The 26529-nt window shown below is 19.1% G+C and overlaps 1 protein-coding gene and 1 long non-coding RNA gene across 5 annotated transcripts in view; one reads left to right on the top strand and one right to left on the bottom strand.

The window, feature by feature from the left end:
- Positions 1 to 26529, top strand: part of LOC100863262 (pancreatic triacylglycerol lipase) — an 88644-nt gene that overhangs the window by 22240 nt on the left and 39875 nt on the right. The gene's annotated exons all lie outside the window — the stretch shown is intronic.
- On the bottom strand, positions 17164 to 18345 carry LOC147656463 (uncharacterized). Its single transcript, XR_015294387.1, has 4 exons — positions 17973 to 18345; positions 17775 to 17889; positions 17402 to 17481; positions 17164 to 17322 (listed from the first exon to the last, which is right to left on the bottom strand). It is a non-coding gene; the product is annotated as an uncharacterized LOC147656463 (long non-coding RNA).

The raw sequence follows: 26529 nt of genomic DNA, 5'->3' as shown, positions 1-26529 counted from the left end.
TCATATAATAGAACGTTTATACAACAAAACATTCATAAACATATAATAAAATAGGAAATATAATAAAATGTTCATATAAGAAAAGTCATGTAATAGAATGTTTACATAATACATGTTTATATAAACAAAATTCTACTGTATATATTCTTCTTATGTTCCAATTATGTAACTTTTTGATATATCTTAACATATCTCAAATATCTGCATTGTTTTTGAATAGTATATTAGTATTTATATTATTACATATGATTATAATTATAAATTTTTTTCTGAATGAAGTTCAAAATATAAGAATAAAATATAAAATTCAAAATAAATTTTTTTTATTTAAAAATTAATTTTCAAAATTCATTATTTTTTTCATCATATAATTCGATTATTTAACTTTTTGATTATTTAATTTTCTCAAAAACAAGCATTTAAGAAATAAAATTTCTGCTATATTTTCACAATAATAATCTATCGATAATTTGTATCTAGTCAAAATAAATAATTTCATTTGTATTTGAAAAATTTTCAAATTTAATATTCCAACAAACAAAACTTTAAATGAAAAAATTTTTGTTTTTTTTTTTTTTTTTTTTGACTAAATTTTCATGAGTTATATAATAAAGAATTATTCTATATATCCTATATAGATATCCTATATATGGTAATAAATATAATAACGTGAACATTAGAAAAATTATAATTTAAATTCATAATATAATATAAATTAAAGATAAAAAAACAAATATAAAAACGAATGAATAAAATTTTTAGAAAAAAAAAAATACTAAAAAAAAATAATAGAAAGAAATATTTACAATTTCCATTGAAGGAGGAAACAAGCAGAAAATAATTGGAGAAATCAAAGTTGAACGCCGAAGTAAATTTCTTATTTTACAACTTCTTCTATTATATGTTGAATTCGTTTAATATCTTCTAATATTTTAATAAAATAAAAATTTTTTATATTTTGTATTTCCGCATGAGAAGAAATTAATAAATTTATTTATGATTTTACTAAATAATTTTCACTTTCGAAAGAAGATGTATTATATTTGAAATTACAAATTACAATTAAAACGTTCGATTATATTTATCTTTTACGATTTGTTTTTTAATTAACAATCATTAAGCATTTTTCCTGTTTCTGGTTTGTTTGCTTCACTTTTACTTAGAAAATTATCATGAAATGAAATCGTTTTCAATATTTAATAATTTTTAACTTCATTCTATTCGCGCCCACAGTATATAATGATGGTGAATTATTATTGCATGGATATATTGAATGTTTTTTCAACTAAGATATGAAAAAACTGGTGTTTACGATATTATGGTTATTATGTTTATGATATTATTATGGTATTATTAATGTATTTTCCTCACGATAAGTGCTGGACTATAATTACAAGTGCAGTATACATATTAATAAAAGAGTTCGGTCTCTCACAATGTCACGGTAGAATCAGATAACAGATCATGATACGTAATTGAAAGAAACTATTTATTATCATATTCCGGGATTAGATTACGACATGTTTACAATAAACATATAATTAGACTTTCTTTCAAACCACAATAGATAATTGTATCCAAGTACGACCTGTTCACAATGAGACTCTCTTTACCAGTGAGATTTGTGTCCTCAGAAAATCCTTTTCTAGTTCAATTGGAAGAATTACAGTTTTCCAATGAGGTATAATAATAACCATTAATATCACGATTAATGCTAACTCGCGATACCTTCAAATTAAAGGAAAATTCCTCGAATTGGACTGGTAATCGTATACAAAGATATCAAAATGTTGATAATCAGGAATTGATCAGTATATCTCTATCTTATTGTTCGTGCCTGAAGCAATGTTAACATAATTCTATATCAGTTAACCACTGGACACTGGCTGTTAGAGAGCAGTGTCTCCCACAAAATCGCAATAATGCAATCGTGTTCGATAATCGAAACAACGATCTATACACAACTAACTGATTGTCGTAATCGAGTGTACGACGTGATCGTCACAAGACTCTATTTGGAAATGAAGTTAAGTAATCGTGTCTTCAGTTGAATCCTTTTCTGGCTAATTGGGAGGATTACAGTTCTTGGTGGGGCATGGCAATGACCAATAACATTGCGGGCAGTGCCCGCTTCGCAACATGATCCAAGGTGAAAGAAATTTCACGCCTGAGCGGTAACTTGTACACAAAAATCGCATGGCAAACAAATAGTACAGCGTCTTAATCTCTCAAACAAAGAGCGGTATTAGCACGCAAAGTCAACTATATTATTTGAGAATGATTGATCTAAGCCGATCGGGCCGTGCCAAAACGCATGAAAACAGTACTTCAGAAATATCACTTTTTGTTCAAATCTATTACGCGAGCTAATAGGCGCTCGCGAACAATTATAGAATTTCCTCGAACTAGAATATCAGTTGCCATTAAGTTAATCATATCTAGCATATGTCACGAATCGGTCTAGCCATGTGAAATATGTCAAAAATATACAATTATAAATTTTAACTAAATTCTCAAAAATGACAATCTTCTCAGATAACATCATTCTTTGGGCTTAATAGTGATAATAATAGAAAAGAGTTTCTATATGAGAAATTTCTCCAAATAAGCTGTTTATAAATATTCTTGCGAGTAACAAGTGTTCGTGAACACATTTATTTGATTTATTAGTAAACTTCACTTATTATAATTTTATTTGTACTTTAATTTTTTTATTTTATATGTTTTTAAAAGTGAATATTATTTTAATAATTTTTTTAAATATATAATATCAAATTTGATTTATTTAATTATTTTTCTAACTTATTTCACCATATTTTATAATTTGATTTATTCATTTTATTTAATTATTAATAATAAAATTTATGAAACAAAATTTTGAAATTCAATTAAAATTAAATTATAAAATACAAATAATTATAAATGGTCATTTTTGTTATAATTATAATTATAAATTTGTTTTTAAAATATTATATAAATATTTTAAAATTAAAAAATTTATGAAAAGTATAAAAATCATAGAATAATATAAAACTAAAAATATATAAAACTTCTTTATTGTAATCAAAGATAATACGAACCATAGATTATAATCAGAATCAGAGGAATCAGCATATGATGAAGTATTTAATCTGAGAAGTTGACAAAATTTAAATTTTTAAAAATAATTGAATAAGAAATATTTGTTTCTTGTAAAAATTAAATAGTGTCTATTTTTGTAACAGATTTATTGAAGAAAAATAGAATATCACATAATAATTTTTATTTATTTTTAAAATTGATTTTTTGTCAAAGAATAATATAATTTTTAAATTTATTTTTATTACAATTATTTAATTCATTCACATAGTTTTTGTCAATAAATGTTCAGTTTCAAATTAATTTATAACGAAATAGATCGAAATGCATGATAAATGAATAGTTCTGCAAACTATATAATATTGGCTATATTAAAAAGAAAAGAAAGCATTTCCATTCTAATAAGACGATTTATTCCATTTTGTGATTGATGCGAAGATATCCATAGAATTTATTATAAAAGTAATGTATATATTTATCTTTTCCAGTCAGTTAAGATTTAATAAAGCACAATATCTAATACTGTAATAGGCTTCAATAAAAATTTATTCTATTTTTCTAACCAAAAATAAAGTTAGAAATGATTTTATTTGCTATATATAATTCTTTTTATTTATAAATAATAATAATATTAATAATAATTATTGTTTGTCAAGCTCGATCAGACAACAAAGTATATCAAAATATAAAATATTTACAATATTTATTTTTGTGTTTTTTCAAAAAATTATTCATTGCTAGATATCACTTTATTTTTAAAACCTTTGAATTCCATCAAAAAAATTTAATTCTAAAATAAAAATTTCATGTTTTTTTGCAATATCATTGTAAGAATATGTATATTCTTGTATTTTCACTAATACAAAAGATTGTTGAAATCTTTTAATTTATCTTTATTTGGATTATATATTATTATATATATATATATATATATATGTGTTTTATTTTTTTATTTATTATTTTTTAATTAATTTCATTGTACTTTTGAATGGTCAAAAATAATTTTTCAAATGATTCTATTTTTTACATATTAATATATATAACATAATAATTTTTTATATATATTTATATATATTTCTATTTTTTAAATTTGTAATCTACATAATAAATTAAATTCATTAAAATTATTTTAGAATATTATTAATATTATTTATTCAATATTATTTAATAAAATATTATTTATTTTCTTTTTATTCTCAAATTTTTAAATTAAAAATCTTGATATTAAAATAATATAAGTATGAATTTTTTTCTAATTCTTGATTAAATTAATTATATATTTTTTTAAATTAATTAAATTTTAATTAATAAAATAACGAATTTGGCATGTGATAATTCAATCAAAAACTTATATCACAAGAATTATAATAATTATAGTTTGCATTATTATAAATTTATTATTTTCGAAATATTAATAAAAAAAATTGCTACAATTAAATTTTGTCTATACATCTTCATATATATTTGTGACAATGTATACAATATAAGATCGTCATTATTTAAATAGAGATGAGTTAGAAAATCGATTGTAGAGACCAAAGCAAATAAAAACGTTAATTGAGATTTTTTGAGAATTTATTTATTCATTAAGTTGCAAATATTGTAGAATAATGAAATTTTATAAAATAAAATTTTTAAATATGATTAAAATATGAAGAACTGGAGTTTAAATAAGATTATTCCTTAAATATTATAAATAACATGTTGAATATTTTAAATCCTTTTTACATATCATATGTATTCTATAGATTTTTGAACATTTAAATTTAAACATTCATAATTATAAAAAAATTGAAATTTATTAAATAAAGCAAGATAAAAATAGAATGAGACAAAAATGAAATTTTTTTCTTGGTCATATGCCACTTAATATTTTTTTAAGTAAAATCATATAATTTTTTGAATAATTTTGAAAAATTTTTAATATTCATTATTTACTTAATTTTTAGTATTTCTTTCAAAAAATATTATAAACTATTCATATAAAAAAATTATTAGTTTAGATACTAGTTTAATACTATTTTTATTTATTTTAATTTATTTTCAGAACTTGATAGTATAACTTGAGAAGAATAGTATGAACGATGAGACTTCAAGCAAAGCTTCGCGTATTTCTTGTGTTTCGTACAAAAAACTTATTTCAAAAGTTGTTTAAGTAAAAAATCGAAAACAAATTGTAGAAAAACTATTATAGAAACTGTTATAAGAATTACAAAAATAAATATAAAAATAAAAGTATAAAAATTATGTAAAAATTATTATTAGAACAAATGTTAAAATCTTTTATATCAATTGTCTCTGATATATTCTTTTTAGGTTTAAACTAAATTTTTATTTATGTTATTCAGGAAATTAATTAAAAATTAAAAGTTAAAATCTGAACTTGCAATCATCAACGATTATTCAAAAAAGATTAAATTGATTGTTATTTTTGGCTTATATTTAATAGAAGGATGATAATTTGTGAATTTCTAATTTTTTTTTTGTATATTTCCAAATTATATGTATATTTATATTTTACTTTTTTTAATATCTCATTTTTAACTTTTAAATATTCTGTTTTTTCTATAGTACCAATGTATAATTATATAATTGTTTTATTTTGCTTTGCGCAACCTTGTACTACCAGGTACCGATTGTCTCATACCATATTTATGAATCAAAATTTAACAAAATTATCAATTTATAATTTGTCGTATATCTACAGTGTAATTAAGAAAATTATTGATGATTAAATTGTATACTTGTATTTGTCGATTTACAGAAAAGCTTTTGTATATATTTTATTAATGCAACTTTATTAATGCAATTTTAATATTTTGTACATAATGATATTTGTATATAATCATATTTTTGTTATATAATGCATATTTTGTAATTATATATTTTTTTATACATTATTTGTTAAGGACATTATCCTGAGTAACTTTTTTTTAATTGGTGATTTCTTGCAAATTTCTTTTTTGAAATATTTGTTTGTTGTTTCACTGAATTTTTTGTGTACATTGATAATAATTTGGTACGCATCAATATGTGTCATTTACTTTTATCTATTGTCTTTATAAAGTATTACAACAATACATAATCTAAAACGTATAATAATGAAATAAATTAATTTTCTTATAGATTTTTACAAAATGTATTATATATAATATATAATATATAATTTACAAAATGTAAAAAGAAAATATAAAATAACTCTTAAGCAATCGAAATTACAATAATCTAAGTTATAATATTATTTTTAATTATTGTAATTTTGATTGCTGGGATTGTTTTATATTTTATTTTCTCATTCTACGAATCTGAAAAATCATTAATGATATTGGTTTATATATTATATATTTTGCTGACTATCTATGTGTTTATATACACATTAATAAGTGTAATTGCATAACATACAAGGATGCAATATATATATGCGAAATTCAATGGAATACAATAAGATCTCGATTAACTAGAGAACAAATGATTCAGATGAATCAAAAAAATAAATGAAAATGCATTTTTTTTATGTAAATTATTTTTTTTACAATTTATTTTTACATTTTAAATATATAGTTATAATTAAATAAGATTATTGCAACAATGCAAAATATATTTGTAAGTGAAACTTTCAAGAATTATTGTCAAAAATTATTTTTTATTAATAAAAATTTTTATCGTTAATAAATTTTTGTTATCGATCTTGATAACAATTTTTGAGAATTTTATTCTCAAATATATTCATACTTTCAATTAACAAATAGAAGTTTTATTAACAAATAGAAGATGCCAAATAATTGATATAGAGATTCTAGATGATCGAGATCTCAGATTATTATGAAGCGATTGAATAATAATTTTTTTACAAACTATTTTTTACAAATATCTCGAAAACTGTAAGAAATTAAGTTATAAAAAAAAAAGTTATTAAAATAATATTCTTCATAATATATATTAAGATCAAGATGATCAGAATTGTTTCTCCTATACTGCATAATTACCTTGAATTATATTTTTTCGTAATATTAACTTTATAATCAAAACTTATAATCAAAACAATAAATTAATGACAAATGTAAATCTTATACGCCATTAATGCATTGAAAATTAAATAAAACATATGAATTCTAATTTTGATTACTCAAAAAAATGTAATCAAATATATTGAATTATATTACTTCATGTAAAATCATAATTTATTAAAATTTGTACAATTATTCATAATATATAATTAACAACTTTATTACAATATAAGAAAATGATATATCTTTATAATGAATCATTTTTTTATAAATGTCAGAAATCAAAATTCCATTTTATTCATATGTTGTACATTGATTTATACATATAAATTTTCATGAAAAATTGTCATAGATTTACATTTAATAAATTTACATTGAATAAATAAATAAAGCAAAATATGTCTATTAATTCTAATTATATTTTTTAAATAAATAAATATTTTTATATAGCTAAATTCCTTATAGATAGAATTTTTTGTAATTAGAAATAAGCAATTATCAAATGTATGAAATATTCTTTTTAAATTTTTTAGTAATCTTCATAGTGTTTCAGAAGAAATATATTTTTGAAAAATATTATTAAAAAATATTTTATCCAAAATATTATCTTACTTATCGATCTTATTGCGATTTACGTAATACTTAGAAATGGTTAAATACATTTTTGTAGATTCAACTATAAATATTTATTATTTATCAAATTTATTATGTTATTAGAGTATTAAGCGTACTATTAAATAATATTATCATTTAGTATAATAATATTATATCGAAAAATGTTTCCATTTTAAATGTCTACACATGATTATCAAAAATACGATAAAATCTTTTAAATAAAAGTTCTATGTATATGTCGAGAATATATTATGATGATAATTATTTGATTTTGAAATAATTCAAATTGGAAAAATCCTGTGAAATTACAATTAAATTTTTAAATAGAATCTTATTTTTTATTTTATATATATATATATATTTTAATGTTAAAACATATTCAACATAGATAGAAAAGAAGATAAATATAGATTAATAATTACAGAATTCATTCAAATCTACTAAAGATTTTTAAGATGTTGCAATTTATATTAAAAATATGTTTATTTTATAATATAGACTCAAAATAATATTGAACAAAAACAGTATATGTTGTAAATTATATATTTAAAATAAAATAAAAAATCTTCACTTTCAGAAATGTGTTCTAAATACAACTTATATAATCGAAAAATAAATAAAATATTTAAAAATATGTGCAAAATGTAGATAATTTTTATTTCTTTTAGAAAATGTTTCTATTTTATAATTGCGAATAATAAATACATTTGTTGTAATAATATGTAGGAAAAATAGATTATAATTACAGAAATAGATTATAATTAAAAGTAATAATCTTGAGAAATTTGATACATTTACTGACAATCCTGTGTCTTTAAATAGTTGGAAATTTATTTTTATATATCAATTGGTTGAATAAATCATTGGATGTTTTGTTTTAAGCTTTCGAAAAGCAATTTGCAGCAAGTGAATTCGTTTTTTATCCATTATTGATATGCTATTGGGTATCGTTTGATTTTTTCTGCTTGGAATTTTTAAAATTTCTGATATCGTTATTTCTCACGAATCATGAAGCATCTAAAATTGATCTTAGAACGATAAATTGTAAGTTTTTTATTTTTTCGATAATTTAATTTGACGCTTATCTTCTATATTTGCAATCTATATATCTAAATTCATTTTATTATAATTTTTAAATTAAAAATTTTGTTAAAATCTTGAACGAATTTGAATATTGCACAAATGTGGTACCTGAACTGATGCTGTTATCCGAAAGACCATCTATTGCAATAAAATTGTATAATCGTTTATATTATGAGCTTTGAGTAAATGAATGATTTATTTTAACTGTTTGCGGCTGATTGATTTTAATTGTACTCTGATGCGAACTGAATTCTATCTGTATTCTATTTCTATTCTAATCTGATCTACAAAACTATCGCAAGCCTTGATTTTTCTTCCAATCATTATTTTTCGTAAAAATACAATCTAAAAGGAATTAGAGATACCAATAGTCGAAGGATAGTTTTTAAAAGATACGTTGTACCTCACGCAGTTGCACCACGTTAAAGTTAGGACCTTTGCGCTCGCTTCCATTGTGATCTATCGCAAGATACTAGGCGCGCATGCGCAACTTGGCATTGCTATTATATCTCTGTTTCAATTGAGAATCTGGAAAGTGTTAGAGAACTGTTCATAAATTACTATTAGACTATTGAAAATATTCAAACTGATCACTTCACAAGTTTTCGGTTTGTTTTTAACAAGTTTGTTATTTATATCCAATTTCGATTTTCTTGCTCTAAATCAGTATATATTTTTCTTATTTGTCATTTTTATTTGTTTGATTTTTCATGTTTTCTGCAATTTACTATCCAAATAAACCAAAATATTTAACAGATTCCGCTTGGGAGATTTCTAAATTTTGAAAATTAATTTTGGGAATTAAATGTAAGTGTAATATATGAACATTTTATTGAATTTATTTGAATTTTATTATTGTCCATATAGTTTCAATATTTTTATGCATAGAGAAAATAACTGTGTCGCCTGTAAAATTATACATTTCATTATTTGGTTGAATAAATATGTCAGCATGAATAAAAAATGTAGCACAGATCCGAACGCATTCTTGCTTCTGTATAAATTTTTTTTAAATAGGTTATATTCTTGATTTTGACGTAGAATCCGTCACAGAAATATAAAAAAAATTAACTATGTATATGTTCGTTATAGAATATAGATAAATACTAAGAATTAGAATCGAATTCCATCAAATGCCTTTTTCACAAAAAAAAACCGTCAATATTTGTCTTCCATGATACGAATCATCTTGTTGCTTTATTATATTATGATTTTTCCTAAAATCAAATCGATAGTTTGGAATTGAGTTGTTGTTATTGATTTTATATATTAATTTCTTATAAATAGATTTTTTAGAAATAAGATGGTAAAATTATAGGCGTATAAGAAGACGCTAATTTAATATTTTTTCCAAATTTCAATAATATTATTTCTGTACATTTTCAGATCTATGAGAAATATCCTAATTCTAAATTGTCTTGAATAATATGATTAAATATCTTATCTTCTTTTGTTCAGAAATTTCATTCATTCATACTTATTATTTTATGGAATTATTTTATTACTTATTATTTTATATTTGATGGAGTTAGAGATCAATTTATGAAAATTTTTTGCAGATGCTCCATCATATTTGTTTGGTTTTCAGATTTAATTCAACTTGTTTTTAAAGCAATTGTTTTTAAAGAAAATATAGGAATTGTTAAATTTATGCTGAAATGAACTTTATAATAGTAGCAATGTAATGCTTCTAGTCAATTAGCTCTTAATAGATTAATTGTTGAAAAAAGTGAAATGAACTTATCTGAAAAATGTTTTAAAACATACACAAAATAAAGAAATAATATATAAACGTAAATAAATGCTAGTCTTCATTTTCACACATCTTTTTTTATTCCTCAATTATAATTTCATTTTTGATAGAATGAAGTATCTAATATATCCTTAATTAAACCTTAATTAAATATTCAAATCATTTCCTGTATTTATACATTTTTCATAAATCATTGTTAAGTTATTATTAATTTTCAAATTTGCGCTACTATTAACATTACCTAATATATATATTATGATATACATATTTAAAAAAAAAGATTTTTTTAAATAAAATAATAATTTAATTGTGATTATTTTTTAAAATATCCTTAATTATTAAGAATAGATTTCTGCGTTGGAATTGCTTTTCTATCTTCTTTAATAACAACAATATTAACATTTCATATATTATTTTTATTGTTTTTTTATTATTATTTATTAATATTTATTATTATTTACGTATATGATATTTTTATTAAGAATATTGACTTAATTCGCTATAATATGCTTATTTTAAAAATTTTTTCATAATAAATTTTTTATTATTGACATAGAATTACAATCTTATATTTCTTTTTTCTTATAATTCTATATTTTATAAAAAAGAAATCGATTCTATTTAGAATAATAATATCATGACAAAATTTAAATGGAGAAATCTTTCATGATATTAATTGGATAATGTTAATGTCGTTAACATTTGAAAGTTAATAACTTAATAACAGTCTAGAAAAAAAATATGTATAAATATGTATAAATAATGTTTATAATATATTTCAATATATTATATATATTATATACAGTATATAGTTACAATATGTAATAAAGAATAGAATTCTACAACATTATTTCCAAATCAAATAATTATCATCATAATATACTCTCCTTTTAATACCATACAATTTTCATTTTCTGTTATTTCTTATATTTACAGAAATAATATGAAATATTAAAAACGGATATGTACTGCAATAAAGCATTTCAAAGAAAATAAATGAAAGTTATTTTGCATGAATAAAAATTACATATATTTGAGTTCTTTTTACTTTTTTTGCATTCTTCATTACTCATTGCATTTTTGAAACATTAAAACGTTTACACAAAATCGTGAAACGTTTCGGTAGGCAAGATAGCAATCGCATCACATTACTCTCTAATTACTCTCTCTCTATCTTTATTATAATGTTATTATTATATAATTCTTAAATATAACGTTATATCATTGAAAATCTATTATCTATAAATCCTTATCTATAAGATCATTTAAAAATTTAATTGTGATCTTCAATTGATACCATGTAATTTAAAATATTGTTATATATTTCTGATATTTCTGACTTATAAAAATAATTATGTAAAATAAACATATATATACCCATATAGACTATATATATTGTATATATTTACTCTATTATTTACTATTTTGATAATATGACCTTTAACAAGTCATATCGATCCGTATAATTTAAAATATCAAATAAAAATAAAAGGAAAAAAGAGGTTTACAGGAAATTTATTTTTTCGAGATTTAAACTATATGGTTGACTGCATAAAACAACCGACACGCAGTTGACTTGTTCTCTTTATAAATATTATTTAAAGAAATTATTATAATGAATGAAAATCATTAAAAAAAAAATCATTTTTTCAAAAATTAATCATTTTTTTTTATTACAAATAAATTTAATAGAAATTGTTCAATATTTAAAAATATATAATTTATAAATTTTGTTATGATTGAACAATGTCGCTTTTAATTTGTATTTTTTAAAAAAAATATATAATATTTAATTATAAAAATCAATTTGTTTGAAATTTTTCTTGATTTTCTTTTACATTGGTAATTTATTTTTCTTTAAATAAAACTTTCTGATTTCTGAAATTCTTTTTTTCAAATTAAATCTGATAAATTTTCATTTTTTTATTTAATTTTCTAGCAACTTTTAGAACAATGATTATTTCTTCAAATTTAAATTTTCCTAATTTCTATAAGTTTTATTTAAATATCTTAATATTTTTAAATTTTTAAATTCTTTTAATATAACTTAATATTTTATATTAAACATAAAACATAACAAAAGATTTTTAAATTAATCTTACATTTTCAATTTTTTTTAAATTTCGCAAATCCCACATTATTAATTAACGTTAATTATTATTCATATAATATAATATCATTGTATAATATATTGTTATTATACAAAATAGTATAAATACAATATTATTAATCAACAATTCTCAATTGTAATAATTTTAATTTAGTAATAAAAACGTATCAAAAAATATATCGAATTCTTTAACCAAGAATTTCTTTCATTTTTTTTTTTTTTTTGAAAATTCAAATATAAAAAAATTGCATTTTCTTTATTTATAATTGAAATTATAATGAAAGAGAAACAACAAAATGATAAACAAGCAATATCAAGAGAAAAAAAAACATGATTATGTGATTCGATGATTTTAAAATAAAAGAAATTGAAAATTGAAAGCAATCATTTCCTAGAAAATACTTATGTAATGAATTTACATTAAATATTTCTTCATTTGCATCTCTATCTTTGAATGTATATCTTTTTGTATAAATACACGTATACATATATATGCGCCGTATCTCGATCATTCTTTAAACTAGAAAGTACAAAATACAAAATCATATTTTAGGAAGATTTTAGAAAAAGAATAACAGAGATAGAAAAAGAGATTCTAAAGAAAGTCAAAAATAACATAGGATTCAATATTCAATTATTTGCGAAATTATCATCAAAAATAGAAAAATATTCTAATAAATTAGCATAGCATCTTTATAAACTTAAATTCGTTCTAATTACTAAATATATATTATATTTATTAATATTATAAAATTATTTCCTTTCCTTATATAGTAAGTTTAATTTTTTTTTTTTAACATTCTAACAATATCTCTTCTATTAATGTTTTTTTAATAATAATACTTTTTTTTAATTAAAATTATTTAATTTTTTTATAGTATCATAAAACTGCAATGCTTAAGTTACAATATAAATTTTTCAAAAATTTGATTCGATATTTTATAAATTTTTAATATTTTATTCTTATTTTTATTTTATTAACTTTAAAATTTTTACATTTTCTAAATTTCTAAATTTTTTTATTAATTTAAAATTTCCAAATGCTTGAAAAAGAAAAAGAGAAGTGAAGGGAAGATAGAAAAGAAAAACATCATGTATCGTAAAAAGATGAAAGTAGAAATTCATATACATGCACAATTCTAAATTAGAAAAATCTTATCGAATAATAAAGAATAAAACAGCACGAAATATTAATGAATAAGTAATTTTATAATTTCTTCTTTAATTAAGAACAATTTAAAAATAATTACAACAAAAATTGTCAAAAAACTTAAAAATAATTTGAATTGTAACATGATCGAGATAATGATGCAATATGGTAAAATCAGGAAATTAATTAATAAATAAGAATAAAAAGATTACATTTTCTTATTAGATTATACAAATAGTGATTACAAATAGATTCAATCATTGTTAATTCTGATAGCTAATAATAATTATTAATAACACATTTTAAATTAGTCTTCCGCTATTGAGTGTCTGATTTTTTTAACCTGTATTATTATCTTTTTAACCTGTATTATTACAGGGATTATTATAACAACAAAGTATATTTATTTATTATTTTTACATTCGATAAACAGCTTTTTCAGCCATTCTCTCCATTGAATAGAGAAAATCGTCCAAGATATAATGGAGAAGATAGAAATGCTTCATATTGCTCTATATGATTAGCCAATAATGTTGTCTTGTTCTTTTTTACCAGATAAATAAAAATACCGTTTACTTTTTTATTTGCTCTCGCAACTTCAACAATATTTATTATAAATCATTAACTATATGCGATCAGTCAAGATCTGTAACTATGTTTGAATCTCAAAACCTCGTGAAATTTCATTTGTTATTTTTTCAAATTATTTTAGAAAATTTTCAACGTCAAGATATTAATATATTCGCTAATATTGCATGTAAATTTTCTATTAATAATAAGGTATATAATAAAATAATGAATAAAAAAAACTCGTAAAAAAAATTAAAGAAAAAATTGATAACAGATAAATAACAGTTCCAATATTTGCAAATTTTCTTTACAGATGAAATTTTTAAAATGATTAATTCAAGAATATTATTATTAATTGATATATTATTAATCAAACTGCTATTTATTAAATATTTTTTTAATAATATCACACAAATATTTTTATCTTCATGAAAATATTAAACTGATTCATTTGATAATGTATATAATATGAAATATTTTAACACGAAGAAATGGTATTTTTACAATTTTTATAAATAAAGAAGATATTAAAAAAAAGAATATATGTTTTAATATAATGATATGATGCTAATATTTTTTTCTTTGTCTTTTTTCATTTCGTTAAAATTTTTATTTAAAAAACAATGGCTCTTTGAAAATGGCACTCTTTTCTCATCTTCTCATCATCAAGAAAAAATTAAATACATACTAATAAAATAATAATATTCTAATAGTTAATATCATTAAAAAAAAATCAATATTTTATTATTATTAGTTCTTAAAAGGACAACTTATTAAAATTTATTTATAATTAAAATTAATTATAAAATTTTTTTACGTTTTAATAATTTTAATTTTCATAATACTTTCTTTATAAATTCTAATAACAAATTATCATTGGCTTTAACTCTTGTCAAAATAATAGATGTCTTGAATGATTTACGATGTCGCTTTTGAGAAAAATTATAAAGAAGTTATGAATATTTTTAAAATTGATTTTAAGGATACTTTTATTTGATTTTGATTATAAAAATAGAAACAATTATTTCCAATCAATTTTCAATCATTATAAATAAAATAATTGCTTAATATTCGCTGGTTGTTTTTCATTTATACAACACTTCCCTTAATATAATATTTTTTCCTAGGAATGTTTTATAATTAGAGAGCTAATTCACAAAATGAATGAATATTAAATGAATATCTTGATAAAGAGATATGATCTTTTAAAGAGAAATTTCAAAACTTTCTTAAAGAACAGAAGTTTGGAAAACAAAATATTTTTTAATATTACATAAAAATAAATTTAAACAATATGAAGATAAAACTTTTTCGAATTTTAATTATAAAAAGCATAAAAAATTATATTCAAAATTTGTATTCAATTACAATGTATATTTCAATTTGAATTTAAATTTCATTAAAATAATATTACTATTATTTATTGTTAAATATTTAATTCTATAAAAAATAACAATGATTAATAAATTTATCCTTTTAATTATAATCTATTTTACTTATAATTTCCATAAAAAATTGTTTTAATATTAAAACATTAAAAAATTTTTATAGAAAAATAAAATTAAATACAAATAATTTAAATTAAAATATATTTCTAATTGGAAAACAAAAAAAAAATTAAATATAAAAATTTATATTATAATAAAAAAATATATATTTCTTAATCGAACATATTTAAAAAGCTAATTATTTTAAAAAGAAATTTTTAAATTAAAAAGAAATTGTTGAAACTGAAAAATTAAAAAGAAATTAAATATTAATAATTTCTTATTATAATAACGAAATTATAATATAATATTATAAATACGAAATATAAAATGTATAAAACATAGTAAATATATTTTTATGAGTATAACATAATTTTATAAAATATATATATATATATATATATGAAACAAAAATTTTTGGAAGTTACCAACGAAGTCAATTGATTAATATCAGATAAATGTATTTTTATAACAAAATTTATCATTTGAAATTTGATGATTTACTGCTTAATTTATGCTTCATAAAAATAAATCTATCAATTATAAGTAATTTTTAGCTTTCTTATTTTACTAAGTGCTCAAAGATTGCGGTATTTGTGGTTTGTGGCTACTATAATATATAATATAATGTAACACTTATTATTAAAATCACTGGAACATACAATATTCTTATGCAAACTAATTGTTCATTCTTTTTAATTGTATTACTTGATCGATTATTTAATAATGTTTTATCATAAATACTATTTTATTAAAATTTATAGTAATTTTTAACTACTTATTTATTAACTATTATTTGGTATATTTTAATAATTATTTACTCATTTTTTGTCAATTCTTAATTGCAATTATATTAATATTATCAATTTTTAAATAATATTCAAATAATCAACTTTTTAATCAGTTTTTTTAGTAATATGCTTTACTAATTAATTTATTGAATGAAATTAAAATAATGAATTGAATTATGTTAATTATTACAAAATATATATACCCTAAATCAAAAATATAGATTCACCATAAAAACTAATATTTAACTTTTAAATTCAACATATATAAAAAATAGAATAATAATATTTATAATATATTATAATATATTATCTTTTTACTAACTTAAAATAATTTCATAAATTAATATATATAATGTAAAACTTTTATATTTTAATATTTTATGTATTTTTACATATAAAAAAAATTGGTTGAATATTAAAATGTATATTGTTGTTTTATGTGATACTTTAATAATAAAATATTTACCAAGATGCGTCCTCGATTTTTTAGAGCAAGTATCACAATAAAATGTCGTTTGATGTCTTTCACATTTCTTATTTTATTAAGAGCAAACTTACAATCTCAATAACATGCTTTTATTTATATTTACTGTCTATTATTCTTATTTTTCATCTTCTTATACTACATCTCTATTTTTATCACTATTTTCCTTTTTTCTGTCGTCAATTTCTTAATTTCTAATCAATAGAAATAATTTCATTATATTTAATAACAAAAAACTTATCTTGAACTAATATTCCAATAACGTATTCTCACATTCACTGTTTATTATTCTTATTTTTCATCTTCTCTTGCTGCATCTCAATTTTCATTGCTATTTTTCTTCTCTTTAATTTCTTAATGAATAGAAATAATTTCGTTATTTAGTCTTCGCTTTAACTAATTTCATTCACCGTATTCTATGTTTACAGAATTCGAAAACTTTGAAAATAATATTTCTATTGCCACGACTGTCAAACTCGAACTAACGTCGAAAATATAGTTCGATCCGCGGTCTAATTTCAGATAAAAAAGTCTAACCATTTGATAGTGTATTATTCTACACTTTATAAGATTATACATAAAGAGTTTAGGAATTTAATCATGAAACGATATTTTAAAAAAATCAAACATAAATAAATATTGTCACCGTCCAAATTGCAGTATCGATCCAAGTGGTGGCGGAGAGTCACTTCTGGAGTTATCGCATCAAATCGAGTGGTGCCTGAGAGTCTCCATTGGAGCGCAACAGATTTATAATATTTCTATAAAAAATTTATATAAAATTTTATTAGTATTTTATTATTATTGTTTGATCAAATTTCTTCTTCGCGTATAATATAAGTACATGTTTTATTCCCATATTAATTAATTCCATTTATCTCTATCATATAACTGACGCAATAAATCAATAAATTTCTTGATTCCTGTATACACAATTCATCTTGCTTTCTCACTGAGACCAATTTTCTTTTATAATCATTCTCAAGTATACATATGAGGAATATGATAGCAATCACCTTGACATTTACTTGTTATTCAACATAGTCCATTAATCTCGAGGAAGACCAACAAATCTACTCATATAAGTGTACATTCTACCATTTCTTATCGTTATAAGATTATCAAGTTCGATGAAATCGTGATGTATGTCCACGATCCACTGATTAAGCAGACGTGAAATTGTCGGGAAAGTTGAGGTTAAATTCCGTCTCCCCGCTTCATGTCTGACTACGCAGCACAACGATGTCGCTCTCACCTTCTTCCTGTCTCCGTTAAATCGTTCTAATAAACTCGAAGAAATATGACAAGCTACTATTAATATGTCAATTTGTATGGACATGAACTTGAAAAACAAAATAGTTATAGACTATAGTTTAAAATATCAGTTATATTTTCGTAAATAAAGAATAACATTGATGAATAAAGAAATTTGTAAGGATTTAGTAATAAAAATAATAGTAATAATAAATTTTCAAGGATTTGTATATAAATTTTTTTGTGGTTAAGAATAGCGAAATATTGATTTAAAAAAATCATTATATAAAAATGAAATAAAATAAGATGCAAATAGAGAATAAAAGACAAGTATTAAAAAAAAGATTAATTTAACTTAAATATTAAAACATTTAACTTTAAATTTTATATGTTTAGTTCATATGAAAAAACATATATAAAAAACAGAAAATAAACATAAACAAAATATTTTATTTATAAAACTTATATATTACATTTTTATTTAAATAAAAAATATTATGAGAAATAAATATGAAGATATTAAAGTTTTGATATTTTTAAAAAAGTATTTAAAAGAAATATTGTTTAAACCCAGTTAGTCAAATTTAATAGATAATAGATTTTCTTACAATTTTGTTGTTAATGTTATTATTAAAAAGATTGTGATTTGATATAATATTTATTATTATAGTCGATCTATTAGCAATTAGTAGCAGAAATATAATTAAATCTGAAAAAGTAGATTAATAAAAAAACAGATTCCGCTAATATAACCTGTTATATCAGATTGTAGATAAAAACGAAACAGATTCTATGCAATAAACTCTGATAAAAACTTTGATAGTAAAAACCAAAGAGACTAGATCTTTCAACTTCAACTATTTCAATTTTAAATGAAAGTGCATAACTAACTTAATAATAGCTTTTAATCTGTTATTATCTAAATAACTTTTAATTTTTTAGCTATGTTGCTCTATTTTAAAAATGTTAATTAAATTAAAAAATAAAGAAAATCATTATAAAATAAAGAAATAACAAATATACTCTTCATAACATAAAAATTGCCATTTCTTTATAACAAGTATATTTATCATACACTTAATAAATAAAAATTTTCATTAATAACATTAGAAATAATTTTATTTAAAAAGAAGTATATATTGATTTTTATTATGTCTTAAATGATCATAAATGATTTAATTATGCACATTTTATTTATTTAAAATTTAAAATTTTATTCCCAATGTCACAATAGGGCAGCATCTATCAATAAAATTCAAATTTAATGCGAAACTAAATGATTATATACAGATTCTATTTAACTTTTACTGCTGCCAATCTATATGCAAATTGTTATTGGAAAAATATATATATAATTTTTATTATTTTATAATATTGTATTTTTTTAATTTATATTTGTTTGAAATTTGTTACAATAAAAATAACACAAAGTTAAAGATTCTTATTTTGAATTTAGAGAAATAGATTTTAATTTCATCATATTATAATGATCTTAAATTAATTGTGAGATTTTTATTTTTTATATTTTTTATCATGAATCTAATTTTAATTTATTATTAAATCTACAGCATAAAAATAAAATCTATATCATAAAATCATAATATATTGTTCAGAAATTTAAATTAATATATATAATATCATAACTTAAAGGAATAATAATTATTTGAAATATGGAATTTTTCATTAACCTCCTGATTTTGAAATGTACTATTAAAATTATTTTAAATAATTTTTTTCTATTCGTGTTACTATCATTTGGTCTTATTTTCAGATTTTATTTTATTTACCTTCTTATTAAATTTTTATGAATAAAATTTTTCATTCATATATATTCAATTGCATTGTTTAATTTGAATTATACATATAGTATTCATATAGTATATTATTTTCTATTTGGATGTTTGATACATACAATTTCGATTAACGATTAAATTCGATTAATTAGGATCTCAATCATCCAAAATCTAGTTTATTGTTGTGAGTTATTTTTTATTAACACTGTTGAAAATCATTTTCCAATTTTTTGATTTTTACTCTCAATGCAATATCATTAACAAAAAATAACTTGATAGTGATCCTTAAGAATTTTACTTTAAAATTTATATCAATCTTATTTTTTTTTTTTAAATTTTTATTAAATGAGTTGTACAAGAAAGCAATGTATATAATAAAAGTACATTTCTATTTCTTATTTCCTCTCCGGATCTTAATTATCCTATAAGTTTTAATTTATCTAGTTATTTGTTTATTCTCTCTTGTTTATTATTTGTAAATCAGTTAATAAAAATGCTACAGTATTCCTTCTGAATAATAATTTGATAATCTATTAAATAATTTTCTTTAAAAGTTATTTTCCTACTTAATTATATTTTTCATTCATGTAATGATTTTATTTGTATCATTTCTTAAAACAGTTGAAAATTTTTCTATTTCAAATACAAATAAACAATTATGTAAACATTTATATAATTTTTTTTTATCATCAAAACCTAAAAAATAATTTAAATTAATATTTTAATATTGTATGATTATCTCTAAGCATATCTAAAGCATTTCTCTTTCTTTGTGTGTGTGCGTGCGTGCGCGCGCGCAGGAAATACGTAGACAAATGAGATGATAAGTATATTTCTAAGAATAAAAAAAAAAGAAAAAATCATAATTATTTAAAAAAAAAGAAAAATGCTTTTAAAATATGGAAAGAGATACTTAAAAATTTTCAAATTATCTTTATAATCCATTATTTAAAAAATAAAGTAAAAAAATATTTCAGATTTTTAATTATAATATAATCAATAATTAATTCTAATATAAGTAACATAATGTATTTTTTCTTTCTTTTTTTTTACATATTGCATAGTTATACGCATAATCAGAAATTCATAATAAATACATAATAAATTTTATAATATATTTATAATTAATATAATTTTATGTTTATAATATATACCAATTCTAACAAATAATTTTTTGATTCTTATTTGAAATATGGTTGCAATGATTTATAAATGAGTTTTAAAACAATAGCAAGGATTTCCATAACGATAATCATATCGTATAATCACATAACTCTTTATAAAAAATGTTAGTTATTAAACTAACAATTATGTATTAAAAATAATTTTATACAATAATGGCATATATTGAATATATTTTAAAACATTATAAATTATAATAAAAATTTAAAAATATAATTATGATTATTATTAAACAATATTTTCTATACAATTAAGTATATTAAGTATAAAATTGTAAACAATTAATTTCATTTCAAAAAAGAAACAATAATAAAGTGAAAATTATAAAATAAAATTTAATATAAAGAAAATATAAAGAAAAAATATATATAAAATTATATAATTATAAAATAAAACAAATAAAATAAGAAAAATTTTTTACCAACACATATTCCGATACATATTGTATTATTAAGAAAAAAAAATATATGTTTTAATTTTTTTTATATGTATATAGATATATATAGATATTGTTAAAACAATAATGAATGTTAATAGATTTGATTTATTTAGCACATCAAATTTCCTTAATATTTATTTTATTAATATTATATTTATTTTAATAAAATAATAATAACTAATCAAAATTTTTAATTTTGATAAACTTAATATAGGATGTTTATAAAAATAAGATCTTAGGAGAATAGATTCTAGACTTCAATTGAAAGACATCAAAACCATGAAAAAAGTTCATATATACATATATCCAATAAGACTTAATTAAGAAATTATAAATATATAAGTTTGCATTAGATAGAGAATGGATGCATTAATAACACTTGCAGACTTCTCAATGAAAATACATTGATATTCTTTTATATACAAATGATTATTTCTGAATATCAGTGTAATATAATATAATGTAATTAATGTAATATAATGTAATGTAATATAATACGTAAAGTAACTACAATATCGCGTAAAGTAACTATTTGTGTAATGTATTTACAATATTCTTATATCATTTAAAAAAACATTTATCATTTTTAATTATGCGAATTGAATCAAATGAAATCTATCTAATTTATCATTTGATAGAAACATATCTCGTACAAATTATAACAAATTCCATAATATTCTGCATTATATGATAATTACATTATATTTTATTTACAATTATAGATCAATCATTGTATTATATTTAATCTGTACTTATCCATAGAAGCAAATCAAAATACTCTTATAAGATTTCGAATTAAAAAGATTGAATGTAATTTTACTTTTTTAATTACTTTTTTAATTATTTTCATACAAAAAAAAATCTGAAATACTAATGCTTGAATCAATTGAAACAAATTTAAATTTTAGATGAATAAACATGAACCAATAACATCACTGACAAATTTTTATCTTTATTTTACTTGCATTCAACATTTCTTATTTTTTATATAGGAAGAAATGACAGTTGATCTGAATATCACATTAATAATAATATTACATATTAATAATATGAATCAATATTACACTTTAATATCATATATTTATAAAAAATGCATATATATTGCAATTGTTTTTTTTATGTAAAAGTGTATACTCGAATAAATACTATAAATTCGCTAATTAATATATATAATAAATAAATTTTTTTTTATACTTTTATTTCTAATATACGTTATTAACGAACGAAGCAATACTTGGCAATGCAAAAGATTGTTGATCTAGACTTTTATATTCTTATATTTAATACACACGAACACAATATCTGCTTTCGAATATTACTATTTTTTCTTTCTATCTAATCTTTTTTTAATACCCATAATCAGTGTTTAATTGTTAGCAATGCTTTTCAGTAATATATTGTTGTGTCGCAAAGTTAAGTTCAGAATTTGATGAAATAATATATATTTGAATAAATAAAGTTTAAATTAAATAATCTGCATATAAAATTAAGTCATATGATAATAAATAATAATCAATTATCGAAATAATTTTATTCAAAGAAATTAATATCGCTAATAGTAAAAAAGTGAAAAAGAAAAATACAATATTAATTTTTTATAAAACATAATATTAATATAATATAATTAAAATACAGAAATTGAATTGTGATAATTTTCTTTTTTTTTTTAGTAATCTTATATTAAAAAAAAAAAATTGAATTCAAACAAAATAAAAACAAAAATTTTTTAACTGATGCATTGATCTGTGAAATTCAAATTGATTCAAGTATTATTACTGATTTTTTTGTACATGACAGAATTTATGCGTAGAAAAAAACATTTAATCTTTCTAATCTGAAATTTTATAGGAGTGTGTTTTGATTTGCTTTTATTGATTTTGATAAATAGGCAGTTTGAGTGTCATACAACGATTTGGCTATAGATTTAAATAAAATGTTTCTACAATGACTTATATACGTATGGATTTAAATAAAGTGATGTATAGTGTCTGGAAACTTATTCGAAATAAAGTTTTTTAAATAAGGAGTTACATAATACCTACATTATATATTATATTAAAATTCAAAAATAGTCATTTGTATGTAAAAAAATATCAGTGTATTTATTTTCATTGTGGGTCTCCGCTACGCAAGCGATTACAATACGATAACTGCCGCATCCTGGGCATCCAACTGAGCATTTTCGTTTTTTCGCCGTTACACTTTATCTAATTTAAAATGTTTATAACTAGTTAATTAAATTTTATTAGATATATGTGTATATAAATTTTTTTTCGACATTTTAATATCTAGAATTCAAATGTTTCTCCAAATGTTCCACATTTTTATGGATACTCTATAGATTTTTAATATTTAATTAATATTAATAGCAATCATTAAAATATATTATAATAAGTTGAAAAGAAGAAAAATATATAGTTGTCATTTTAATAAAAAATTCTTGAAATTTAATAAAATAAAATTTTTAAAAATGTAATTATTATATTTTTTAAACTATTATAGTATTAATTATAAATTTAATAAATTATCTTTTTGTAATTTTATAATAATTACATAAATTATATTGTAATTATTAAAATTTGTTACATTTAGATAAATTATATTTAATTATTTTTATATAATTATATATATTTATTATATATATTATTTTTACATATAATTGCATGCAAAATAAATATTATTATTTGTATATATGACATATATATTGAGAAAAATATAAATATATATTGAGAAAAGTATAAATTCTAAAAATCATAAAAAAAAATGTTGAATATAATTCGAAAGTCAATAATCGAACTTGGACTTAATTGCAGTAATTTGTTTACTTCAATCGAAGAGAAACGTGGAATCTATTGTACGTACAATGACCACTTTCACTGGTTTTAAAACTATAAATATAAATTCAATCGCAAGCATTGAATTATACCACTAAGAATTTCAAATGTTTTTTTATGTTTTAATATTAATTACATATATTATTATTATATAATATATATATAAATATTTAAAATAATTTATGAGAATTTTTTTAAAATAGTATAAATTAAAAGACAACAAATTTTTGTTTTATATAATATACAAATAAAAATATTTTACATTTGCTTTAAATATTATAACATTTTATCATTTAATTACAAGTAAAAATATATAAAGTTATTGTATTTCTCTTTCTTAATATATATTAATTAAGTGATTAATTATACAATTATAAAATAATATAATTACATAAATAGTATTAATAATATTAGTATTTGAATAATTATTATTTAATTTATTTTCAAATAAAATAGTTGATCAATTAAATAAAAATAAAAATGATTAAATAATTATTATAACATAATTTTTTATGATATTATTATATGATATTATAGTTATTATCTTATTATATATTATTATATTTATTTAAGTAAAGTGTTTTATATTCAAGTGTTTTAAATAAAAATAATATAATTTAAATAATATAATATAATTTACATTTTAATTAAAATGTAATTATTAAATTAACTTTGATTTTCGTTAATATCTATATGCCAGTATTTTTAATATTATTGCAATTTACTTAAATAATAAAATTTTATTTGAAAAAAACATTATTTGTTGCATTTATTTACAATTTATACTCTCAAAGAAGAAATGAACGTTTCTTATTTATATTATTTTTGTTATATAAGTATAAATAAAATAATATACATATAATATACAAATATGATAATTGTGTTTCATCTTTAACAAAAGTAAAATAATTATTCATATATTATAATTAACCATTGATAATTAAAAAAATAATCAATATTCATGTTTAATTTATTGAATTTTTTATATTTTATTCAGTTATTTTATTATAATATAAAAAAAAATCTCTGTTATATATTATAAATTTATTTTAACATTTTATAATTAATTAAACATCATATATTATTATAGCAAATATACTTTCACTATTTTTTTCTTAGTTTTATTTGATGTATTAAAAAATTTAAACATTTTGATTTAAAATAAATCAAATTGTTATCATAAATCGAGAGAATATTTTTCTTTCAAATAAAGAATTCAAACTTAATTGATATTAAATAAAAGTTACTTATTCATTTTCGGAAATATCTGAATAATTTGAATATTTTTAAAACAATTTATATTTTATATTGATTATGTGTCACGAAAAAAAGGGATAATAAAACGATAATTCTAATAGATCACATTTTTTACTATATCTATTTCATATAAAGAAATATAGAATAATTTAGACATAGAAATAAACATTAAAATTAATATTGTTAAAAAAGTACAATATAAAAATTTTCGATGAAAATGAAGATGAAACATGTTTAATCTTATGTTTCTCATTTATGACCTAATAGAAAAATTACAATTAAAATTTACTAGAGAAAATTATTTTTTAATAATGATAAGAATGATAATGAATTTTTAATAAAATTTTTAATAATAAACGATTAATCAAAATTAATAATAAATTAATGTTTAACCAAATGGATTTCAAATGGCAAATCGTATGTTTCAATTTAATAGCGTTGTATTATATAAGAATGAATTTTGAATTTCAAAAGAATTTACTACTTAAAATTATAATATGAATTTTTAATAACTAAAAATTAAATTACTAAAATATCAAATGATTTTAAAAAATTGGTTGTTGTTATTTTATTTTAAAAAATTGTAATTTATATGTTTTTACGTCATTGTTGTAATATATTTTAAATTATGCTAAAATAATA

This window comes from Apis florea, unplaced genomic scaffold, assembly GCF_048593485.1.
Source record: "Apis florea isolate Af1SG1 unplaced genomic scaffold, ASM4859348v1 contig_3758_pilon, whole genome shotgun sequence".
Taxonomy (NCBI): Eukaryota; Metazoa; Arthropoda; class Insecta; order Hymenoptera; family Apidae; genus Apis; species Apis florea.
Note: the sequence above shows the minus strand (reverse complement) of the source record. Positions and strands in the feature narration are given on the sequence as shown.